We start from the raw sequence: 10,862 nt of genomic DNA on the forward strand, positions 1-10,862 counted from the left end.
TGCCCTGAGTGGCCCTGAAACTATTTTTTGGTGACTTTTTGTTTGTGAATTTGTGTTTGCTACCTTCTATCCCCACATGGCAATTAGCCTGCCACCCTGTTGTTCCTTCAGTTTACTCCAACAGTACAGACATACTATACACATAGTGGGGACGTTTTAGAGCTGCCATGTGATTGGCAAGGATCTCATCTGTACCATGTTCCTTGTATGAACTTACGATGGAAAAGTATTTTCACACTGAGCAAATATATAAATAAATATGTAATTCATTAGAAAAAGTTTCAACAACAGTGCTATATTACTTTTGAACAGTTACATAATCACCATTAAATCAGGTATTCATGACTCTTAATGCCTGCAAGGCAGTGGTCCTGCTCAAGTGTTACCCCGCTTTCGGCCAGAAGAAACTCACAAGATCTGGAGCGATCGGGTATGAAGGAAGAAGGACCTGGAAATTTGCTCTTTCCACTGCTTGCAATGTACATGCAAATAGAGAATATAAACGTAGCGTTTAACTCACACTAATGCTGAAAACCATCATGAATGCTAAGCAAAAAGGTGTTATAACCCATAGCAACCAATCAGATGTTAGCATTCATTTTTAAAACTGTATAAGAACAATGACTGATCTGATGGATGAGTAACAGCACAGGATTGCCATGACATTCCATGGTAATTGGTTGTTACCATGGAACTTTTTTTTGTTAGCATGGACAGCACTTTTCATAAATGGCCCCCATAGACCTAGATGGGAATTTCTGACCTGGACTTTTTTGTAGTGTATCAAAGTAATTAACAGCAGCCTAGTGCATGGACAATGCATGACAGGTATTAAAATATTCTATACCTGTCATGCTTATTCTGAACCCCTTCTTGGTGCTATTATTTTCATTGATGCCTCCATTTGTGAAGTGTAATACATGAATGAAAAGTATGTACCCAGAAATTCCCATCTTATATGCCCAAATAGTGTATCAGTGCTTGCGTGAGAGGAACTTTGCGTTTACACTCCCTGTTATGTGCAGTAAAATATAGACTGTGTTTGCTCCATATTCCCTAACGCTAAAATGTGCCAGCACATATAGGGATTTAAACACACTATTATGTGTTTAAAATATGGGTGCTTGATACCACCAATGTTAAAACATGGTAGATTGACCATACTTGCCAACTTTTCCTCTTCCGCTTCAGGGAGATCCCGGGGGAGGTGGGCGTGGCTTGATGAATCACATCATTTTGGCCCCGCCCCTAGACGGTTATCACAATTTTGCCCAATTACAACAGGCGGGGCTAAAATGATGCGATATTTGTGTCATTAAGCCCCGCCACTTATCTATTGCGGGGGCGAGAACCGGGAGGTTGCCCTGCTCTCCCGGGAGCCTGGGAGGTCTCCCAGAAATGCGGGAGTCTCCCGGGCATCCAGGGAGAGTAGGCAACTATGCATTAAAGAAAAGCAGCTAATGAATCTATAGAAACTGAAGTGTCTTTTACATTTTTGTCTCCATTACTCAAGTCATGATGTCTTACCTGTCAGTCTTTGATTAAATCTTGCTCTCCATGAAAATGGCCACCTCCATAGGCATCAATACATGGACATAGGACACAATTTCTGAACTGTGTCATCATGCCACTGATTGTGAAGCCAACCATGTCTTGTACTGGCTCAGCATCAGGGAGAATGCCAGACTCTTCAGGGAGTGAGGGAGATCACCCCTATTTCAGGGAGTCTACCTGACATTCAGGGAGAGTTGGCAAGTATGAGATTGGCACTACCTTTATTTGCACTTCAGTTTATACTTTAAGTGCATCACATATTTGTCATTGTAACCTTCACTTATCCATTCATCAACGTTCCTCTAAAATAACGGACCAACTTTTTTTTTTAAGTATTTGTATTCCAACACGAATTGCTAACCAATAAAATGGCAGCACCAGCTATTGCTGGCGACAATTTCGATACTAATAATCTATTGGCTGAGCTAAAAAAGAGTTTGGAACCTGCCCCCCCGGCACTAGGCGGTCCGTGACGTAAGTTCCGGTGACCTGTAGAGTATATAACAGGCGGTCGCAGGTCAGTACGATCCTCTTTGAGTCGCTCTCCGGCAGAGAACGTGGTAAGTGTGATGCGCTTTATACAGCCGCTATCTGGGATCCACCTTCAATATGCTCCAAGTTAAACGTCCTTTGTACTAATATAACTTTTATGTCTGCTGGCTGCCGTGCAGCGACATGCTGGAAGGGGGATGGAGGCGGATTGTGCTTGGTGCAGCATAGGCCCTCCACGCCCATGTTACATACCCGGGTATTTTCCGTCTGTTTCATGCATGGGCAGTAAAGCTTACTCTGAGCCAGTTAAATGCGATGTTAATATTCCATTCCTTTTAACTTATAAAGTAATATATCTGTAGAGTGGTGTTAGTGACGCTGGGACACATTTGAATACATAAGAACTTGCAGGTCTATCCAGTCTGGCCATATGTGTAATCTAATATTTACTGCTTGGTTGCCTGCAAATGATGAAAATTATGTTGGTAGGGACATCTTAAAGATAATGATGATTACCAACTTCTCTGATCAGGCCTTGAGTGCAGAAAATAACCTGGCTAGATTCTAGTTATTTCTATGTAGAAATCTTACTGATTAGGATGAGTTTCCAGTACCGAGATTAAATTAATGTGTTCATTAACATTAGGGGCTGCTGTACTTTGACCTGCTAGTATAGTCATGTGCTACAGTGAAATGGTACTATGCTAAGCTGAATGATGCATGCATAGTACAACTTTTATCACCATAACATTTAATGGTGACCTATTAAAACTTACATTTGCTGAATAGTCTCTAGGAATATAGACTGATCTGGGATTTTTCTTTATTGCAGATAAACTGGATGCTCTTAACATCACCTTTGGAAGATGTAAGTTATGAGTTTCATTTAACTTTTTTTTTTTTTTCTTGTGAAGTGCTGAGTTGTTGCTAAAACTAAAGGGGAATTCAATTGTCCACATTACTGTCAAAAATAACATGGTTGGTGCACCATTACTTTTAATACAGTAACTTTAGTAATTTAAACCTGGCTTGTGGCTCCAGGAGCCACAAGCAAAAATCCAGCATTGACATTACTGTATTAATGGTAATAGTGTGCAGGCCACGCTACTTTTAGCAGTAATGCAGTCAAATGAATTCCCATCTAAGAACTGTTCTAAAGCCTGTTTTGTACGCTATTCTGCAGCCTTCTGGTATTGTACAGCTGCAATGCCTTTTGTCATCTGCAAGATGATTAAAAGTTGCAAATCTTTGTTTACCTACCATCAGCAGGTTTAAATCAATATGTAGAGTTGGCCCATTCTGCTCCTCTATTTTCTTTCTGTGGCCTAAGCAGGAATGTTTTGCCTCTTCGCCAGTGTATTGAAGCTGAATACTGCAATACTTGGGACATTATGTAACTTGGAGAGATGGTGTAAGTCATTATTTCCTAGTTGAGAACCCTGCAAACTGAAGCCACTGATGGTAGATGCAATTATCTCACTATTTAAGTCTGAGCAATTGATTCTGTAATGCCACTATGATGACACTTATTTGCTACTCTTGACTGTCAGGATGACGAGATAGCTTACCACCTATATTAATGCTGAGGCGTTACAGACTTGGCTAAGCCTAACCTGTTTATTGTTATGCTTTTCCTTCAACTCTTCCTCTTGTTTATTCTTAGGTCTAAAGTCTGCTGTGACACAGGCTTATGGGTGAGTTTATTACATGCTAAGCAGCATGAAGCATTTCTTATACTGTACATGATGATTTGATTTAATCAATGGGAATCTCTCTGAAAAAGGATGAGGGAGCACTTTTACACTGACACAGTATAGCACTTAAAGGTAGTTAAGCTTGGGTTGGGACAACTGTTATTCATACTGTAATTTTCCTTGTCCTTCTAGTGCAAAAGAAAAATACTCCACACAGATGCTGGATAAAAGAAACAAGGTTTGTTTCCTTTAATGTTACAGTCCCAGCAGTCATCTGTAGTCATTATCCTTGTATGGTACACTGTATAAAAGAGGTCTGTTCTCCAACATGGCCTTACAGCCAACATCCCTAAATGGTCTAGTGTTGCTGTTGGTTCCATAGTGTTCAAAACTTAAGGGCTCTACACTTAATTGCTGTGACTTAAATATTGTCCAGTATTCATGTACATTGGTCTTAAACCTGAGTTATGTGGCATGATTGTTGATATGGAGTATCAGATGTTTAGCTACTTTGCTCATAATACACTAAGGTAGCAGTATCTGGAGGAACTTTTTAAACATTGTCTAAAGTGAGGAATTATTTTGTAGCTTGTCACATGATCTGTTAGGCTTTAAAAAATGTACCATACCCATGTGTAGGCTGCATAGCATGCTAATTAGCCCTGTATTGTACAACCTCTGGCTACCTGAATAGAGCATAGTTTGCCATACCTACTGATCACAACACTATGATGATCACATAGTTCAGCAGATTGACAGTGATGAATAGAGCTTTGTCTTTCGCTCCTATCTGATGTTGTGTTGCTAGAATCCTCTCTGACTACTTATTGAAAACCATGTGCTAATGTTACATTTTGTGTTTATAGACTATGCACCAAGATGAGATCTGAAAGACTACATGACTTCAGCAGTAAGTATGATCAACACACTTGACTATTTCTCCAACTACTTCATTTTAAGCACTGAACCAGATAACTACCTTACCCACATATAAATGTTCTATTTGGATCAAGTAATTAAGCAATCTTGGTCTTGCACTTAAAATTTCTTTGGTATTTGATTTGTATAACAAGCAAATGTGGCTCCGGTGTCTCATGAATGCCAAGGCAGAGATTCTAGAATTTCTGCAATACATTGTTCTGTTACTGAACCTATAACTCAGTTGTAAATTGGCCTAGCTAACCTGTAAATATGTGCATGCTGATCCAATACCTAGCGCTGGTGCAGTGTTTTGCATGATGATGATTTTTAACAAACTTGACTATCCCATGGAGGTTTGTTATTAGCTCTATCTGACTTGTGTCCTGTATTCTTATGCTGTTTAAACTTGTAGTAAATAACATACTAATCTCAATTATCTTTGGTTGTAGATGATTGCATTAGTCGCGATGTCAAAATATCTACTCCAAGGTAAGCTTTGTCCATACAAGTATAGATAGCTGTAACTTGGACAGTTTTGAAAACTATACAAAGCGAATTCTGTTAATAATGGCCCGTGATCTGTATTACATTGAGCCAGCTATTGGCTTTGATTAGTTCAATGAATTTTGCTGTCTACAGCAGGAGCAATCTGGACCATAACTGTACTTTAGTTGTGTTCTTGGGGTTAATGATGTTGCAAATGTCTGACCTGAACTGTCCATGTAGACCAACCAAACTACTGACATAACCTCAGGGCTACAATAACCTGTAAACTCTTCTGACTCCTGACCATGCTAATAACCTGTTTGTTTCTAGGTAGTGAACATGCAGCAGTCCTAACACTTGAGGTGAGAGAAATGTCTATGACTTGTTGTAATTGATGAAGACAATATGATTCTTCCAAAGCTGCATCTTTGCTGGTGACCAGTGATGAAACTGATTCTGCCATATGATTAAGGCTGATTATACTCCTAACCGTTCCACTTATTTCTGAGGATACCAGCATAGACGCCTAAAACTGCTTATACAGCAGTCCTGCTCCCCTGCTTGTGTAACATTTTTGTGTAGTGTGGCGCACTTCAACCTGCAAGGAATGCTAGGTCCACATATGGTGTATGAAATAATGCTATACCATCTAGTCTTGTCCCAAAGATTATAAAATCCTGAGAACTAAGTTATTAGCTAGTTTAACAAACTGGTATTTTATGAGAATCTGCTATAATTCATTTAGCCTGAGGACTGTTTGAATTATAGCCTTCTTAAATGGTGTTTACTTTACAACTTAGAGGGGCATATTCAATTGTTCCGAATCCACGCGGTGTTAAAACTATTACTGTTATGGTAATAGTAAGCTGTATTTTACCTAGCGGCGCAGGGAGCTGCGAGCTGAAATCCAGCAAGAACTACCGTAATAACGGTATTAGTGTGCAGAGTGAGATTTTTGGCGTTTCCGCCAACAATTGACTAGGCCCCTGAATGTTTTAGAAATGCCTCAGACTTGATACTTTGTAAAACAAATACTCTTGTAGTGTTGTGTATACTGACTCTCCTTGTCCCACAGCTGGCCTTGGATCAGGTTTGCAGTGGCCATATAGATGAAATTGGAAAGTTGCAGATGAGGTGCATCTGTCAAGACTTCGAGAAATATAAATGGTACGTCCTGTGTAAAAGCTTATTAATTAAAAAAAAAAAGTGAAAATTGGCTATATAATTGTACCTTGGGCATTTTGAATAATTGTTGGCTCTTGTAAGCAGAAAAAGTGACACTGGCTCTAAATGGCTACATAAAATCATTCCATGAGCATGCAATGTTCACAAGTACAGTTTACTACTCTTACAGGGCAGCTAAGGATATTCATAACTTCATGCTAGCAAGTACAGAAACTAGGCATGAAATGTAAACAAAAAGTTGCCAGCGCTTATCCTTTAAACTGCATATCTGTATGTGTCTAGCAAAATGAAAACATGAGGTATTGGTTCATATTTTGAGCAAAAGACTTAAGTCTGCATCCCACGTCAAGGGTACCTCATTATATGCAGGTCCTACACTGACCTATATGCTTTAAACACTATTAAAATGCAGTTCAAATCGGATGCACTCACCTCCCAGGTATAGGGGTTTACATCTAGCAACAGCTGGCTTGTGAGCCACACCCAAATGTGCCTTAAATAGGCTTGATGGACAGCTGCTATGACAAAAAGGCAATAGTTTGAAACAAACAGAGAAATAAGCCCGCGCTCGGTATATCCCACATTATATATGGTACCAGCTGCTTGGCAATAAGCCTGCGAAATATAAACAACCTTAGTTGTGATTAACTTGAATGTAACTGATTTGGTAATTAAGATTTCACTTTAAGCCTATGATGCTTCAAGAGTAGTGGACAGAAGTGATTTCTGACACTTTTAATCACTGAGGCTTAAATTGGGACAGACGTGTACACTGCTAGGAGTATAACATTCTGTACATTTAGTGTTGGAAACATTCTTTCATAATGGAGAAACTGATTGTTGGATATAACATTCACACTTCTGTAGCATAGAGCTGTGAATTAAATTGTTGTTCAAATGGCTCGATGGGTATCTTGTAACCTGATAGTGCTTCTCTTCATATTAAGGTTTCCATTAATGTTGCTCTGTTACCTTTCATATGTTTGGCTTCTCTAACTGTTAATATTTTCCAGAATCCATGCTGTGAAAGTCTTTAATGTAAGTACTATTCATAGTGGTGGATTATACTTGGCCCTTGTACTGTATGATGACTTGAATATTTATCAATGGGAATCTCTCTGAATAAGAGTGAAAGACAACCTATCTCTGATGGTGTAGGTGCTGCACCTGATGATGGGTTTGTTGAGAAACTAATATTAATAGTGTCTCTTGCTTGTTTATAGGAATTGTGGCTGTTCTAAAGGAAACTAATGAGAATGAGGTGAGTATCAATACAATTAAGACAACTATAGTTAATGCGAGATTGTCTGCACTGGATCACATGATGATTTCATAGTTCAGCAGATTGATGGTGGTGAACACTTTCGCTCCTATCTGACATCCAGTGTTGCACAAATCTCAACTGGTTAGGTTTTTAGGTCAGTCATTTAAAGGACAACATAACATAAAATAAGCTGTCTTGGTTACATTTAAACTTTCATGAGGTATCTGAAGCCTTTGCACTGTAAAAGCTAGTGCAGCTATATAAAACTAGTTCACTCAAGATATGGTACAATTTGAAATGGATGTATTGGATCAAATGCATCATGTGTTAATGGAGCTATAAACTAGCTCTTTTGCCATGTTACACTGCCACAGCAGGGAATCTCCTTTAAATGACATGGCACATTCTTCACTGTCAAAGCTAAGTGTCATTGTTCTAATATATTCTGTGTCTCCAGGTACAACTGATGGGACTCATCACTACAGGGGATACTCTTCCTTGGAATCAATGGTAAATGTGATTTGGCACTTGTGGTTTTTGTTTACCTGAGGATGTGAGTGATGAAAACATAGTTCAGCTGATCTTCTGTGAAGAACAGTCTTTCGCTCCTATCTGATGCATCCTTAGACTGTGTGTAATACAGCTCTGTACCCAAACATGCAGCTAATAGTCTCCTCTTTTATTTACAGGTACTGGTTTTGAACCTAGCCTGAGCTTCATGTCAGACTAATGTACAAGGTATGTTTCCTATATTAAAGGATATGGGGTCAATTTATGATCCCTCACATGTTCTAATCACTTATTCCAATGAGTGACAATTTAAGCTTATTCACTAGCATTGAATTGGGAGCCAATGTCCTAGCTAACAATCTATATTAAAGGGATTGCAGTTCTGATCACTGTACTAAGATTCTTTTGGCATTGGACAGTCTACAGTGGGTAGAAGCATGTTGTGGAGGGATCCAGATTCCTATCCTATGGGGGTGATCATTGTAGAATGGCTAACTGCCATCATCAGGTGGCATTACCTTGTCTGAGCATTCAGAGCATGATGGATACTTTTGCAGTCCCAATACACAATTATGGAGCTGCATTTGCAACTAGGGCAGATAGCTGATGCCTGCTGCAATCCTCAAATAGCCTCTTTACAGCTACAATCTGTTTAAACCTCTTCAGAAGGTCATAAACAAAACCCTATATTTTAGTACAGTACTGTTCTGCCATGGGATGTCATGGACAAGGGGGCAAATAACACTTTATTCCAGTGACTATGTAAACCTGCTATAACTTCAAACCCCTTCTGTATTGTAAACAATCAATATGTTGATTTGCCACAGCATGATCTCTGCAGCTGCCCATTTGTGAGTTGGCATTTGATCTGTGGCCAGCTCTAGGCCTACGCTTGCCTAGGATCTATAGCTGTGTTCTGGGGCTGTATCCAATGCATTAGTCTGTAGCTTGTCTTTTAGCATGAATATTGTCCTATTGCTGAGACTACTTTAATTCTAGATTTACTATGGTCTGTAAATGATGACTTTTATGAATCAGGTCTCTGATCATTTTGAGGATAAAATGACACTGATGCAGACTGAAATAGTTACTTTGTCATGCTTCCACTATATAATGTCATACTGAAAGATTTCAACTCTTATTTTTCAGGCTTTCTAAAGGATACAATAAATGATGTAAGTACTAGTTTGTATAACATTACTGGCTATATTGCTGAAAGTTAAAACTGCTGTAGAATGATACTTAACACCCTCTGTAACTAATGATGAAAATGATTCTGCCATATGAACTATACTGATTTCATCAGATACCGTTCCACTTCTTTCTGACATTACAGTGGGAAAACTAAGGGTGGTCTGTGGGTATTGTGATAACCTAGTGCTCAAGGAGGCCATCTTGACCTGATTGGAGAGTATGTACTCTGAGGAACTTATTTTGACTAAAATAACACTAACTGTATTCTTTCCTTTGTTCCAGGCAGGGATATATACCTTCATCTTACTGTTACTGGTGAGTAGCTCGTGTTGCCACACTGGGGAATGATGACTATTACTTTTGAACTCTCTCACTGATATTAGGATGAAAGTAAAAGTACTGACCCCCCCCCCCCCCTACCTATTCTGTTATGTAAATATCTGATTTAATGCTCAAACTAATACATTTCTGTGATCTTAGATTTGCAGGAAGAATACAAGAGCAACACAGATCAAGCTTCATTGCTCGGTGAAACAAGATCTATGTTCAATAAAGTGTTGCTGCAATACTGATTCTGTGTTTTGTTTTTAATGCAAGGAGTATGCACACTGTAGTGTGCAAGTCTTGATAAGTAAACAAGTTGGTTGAGTCTTGTATGTATCAAGGGCAACTCATACATTTTTTTTTTTTTGTTTATGCATAAGCATGTTGCAGTCTGGTCTCAATGGAAGCACCTCAATATCTAGGGCTGTGGGGATGCGGACTACTTTCTACCATCCCTGCCTTACTAAAACAGCTGCACTAGGATTTCACCATAAAAATCAAACAGCTCATTCTCCAATTGGTAGAGGAAATTGGTCTTAAGAGCACTGTCAGCATTTTACATTAGTTAATCAAATGCAGATTAAATGGGCCCTTATCTCGTTGATGAATATAAGGAATGTCTTCATGTAAGGGTGAGAACCGTGCAGCTTGATGACATGTCACTTACAGTACTCATACACTGATCTATGAATTTTAAAAGTGCTGCTAACCCAACAGAAGTTTATGTAGCATACTAGTTATACACAACTAGCAGTTGCAGGAGTATTAGTCTTTAAGACTTGTAGGTGGTATTTTCCTACAGACTTTCTGTTGGTAATAGCAATGGAGGACTGTGTAAAATATCACACTAATTGTCTTGGAATACAGCTACATGATTTAATCTACTTCCATAATAAAGTACTATGTAACCACACATCTCAAACTGGGACAATCAATGTATGCAGCATAGGGCTTATAAAACTCCATCAGTTATGTATATAGTGCCACTAATTCTGCAGCACTGTACAGAGAACTTATTCACATCAGTCCCTGCCCCATTGGAGTTTACAGTCAATTCCCTAACACATGTGCAGAGAAACTATGGGCAATTTTGATGGCAGCCATTTAACCTACTAGTACACACATGGCCATGGTCTGGAATCAGACTCATGACTCCAGTGCTATGAGGCAGAAGTCCTAACTGCTCAAGTCTGTGCTGGCCATCACATTAGCAGTAGATGCCCATATGCCAGTGTTAT

At 39.1% G+C, this 10,862-nt stretch overlaps 1 long non-coding RNA gene and 9 other non-coding genes across 10 annotated transcripts; all 10 read left to right on the top strand.

The window, feature by feature from the left end:
* Positions 1-2,055: 2,055 nt before the first annotated feature.
* Positions 2,056-9,872, top strand: LOC142099074 (uncharacterized). The gene is made up of 15 exons (XR_012678470.1): positions 2,056-2,114; positions 2,879-2,914; positions 3,710-3,740; positions 3,933-3,978; positions 4,607-4,650; positions 5,111-5,150; positions 5,478-5,509; positions 6,223-6,314; positions 7,346-7,370; positions 7,556-7,593; positions 8,054-8,106; positions 8,286-8,334; positions 9,256-9,281; positions 9,583-9,615; positions 9,781-9,872. It is a non-coding gene; the product is annotated as an uncharacterized LOC142099074 (long non-coding RNA).
* Positions 2,503-2,583, top strand: LOC142100549 (small nucleolar RNA SNORD74). Its single transcript, XR_012678848.1, has one exon. It is a non-coding gene; the product is annotated as a small nucleolar RNA SNORD74 (small nucleolar RNA).
* Positions 3,781-3,860, top strand: LOC142100535 (small nucleolar RNA SNORD79). The gene has a single exon (XR_012678835.1). It is a non-coding gene; the product is annotated as a small nucleolar RNA SNORD79 (small nucleolar RNA).
* Positions 4,459-4,542, top strand: LOC142100550 (small nucleolar RNA snR60/Z15/Z230/Z193/J17). The gene has a single exon (XR_012678849.1). It is a non-coding gene; the product is annotated as a small nucleolar RNA snR60/Z15/Z230/Z193/J17 (small nucleolar RNA).
* On the top strand, positions 5,341-5,408 carry LOC142100562 (small nucleolar RNA SNORD78). Its single transcript, XR_012678860.1, has one exon. It is a non-coding gene; the product is annotated as a small nucleolar RNA SNORD78 (small nucleolar RNA).
* Positions 5,584-5,659, top strand: LOC142100547 (small nucleolar RNA SNORD47). The gene has a single exon (XR_012678846.1). It is a non-coding gene; the product is annotated as a small nucleolar RNA SNORD47 (small nucleolar RNA).
* On the top strand, positions 7,020-7,082 carry LOC142100565 (small nucleolar RNA SNORD75). The gene has a single exon (XR_012678862.1). It is a non-coding gene; the product is annotated as a small nucleolar RNA SNORD75 (small nucleolar RNA).
* LOC142100536 (small nucleolar RNA SNORD79) lies at positions 7,411-7,489 on the top strand. The gene has a single exon (XR_012678836.1). It is a non-coding gene; the product is annotated as a small nucleolar RNA SNORD79 (small nucleolar RNA).
* On the top strand, positions 8,145-8,220 carry LOC142100551 (small nucleolar RNA snR60/Z15/Z230/Z193/J17). Its single transcript, XR_012678850.1, has one exon. It is a non-coding gene; the product is annotated as a small nucleolar RNA snR60/Z15/Z230/Z193/J17 (small nucleolar RNA).
* LOC142100548 (small nucleolar RNA SNORD47) lies at positions 9,363-9,438 on the top strand. Its single transcript, XR_012678847.1, has one exon. It is a non-coding gene; the product is annotated as a small nucleolar RNA SNORD47 (small nucleolar RNA).
* Positions 9,873-10,862: the final 990 nt, after the last annotated feature.

The sequence above is a fragment of the Mixophyes fleayi genome, chromosome 8 (genome assembly GCF_038048845.1).
Source record: "Mixophyes fleayi isolate aMixFle1 chromosome 8, aMixFle1.hap1, whole genome shotgun sequence".
Taxonomy (NCBI): Eukaryota; Metazoa; Chordata; class Amphibia; order Anura; family Limnodynastidae; genus Mixophyes; species Mixophyes fleayi.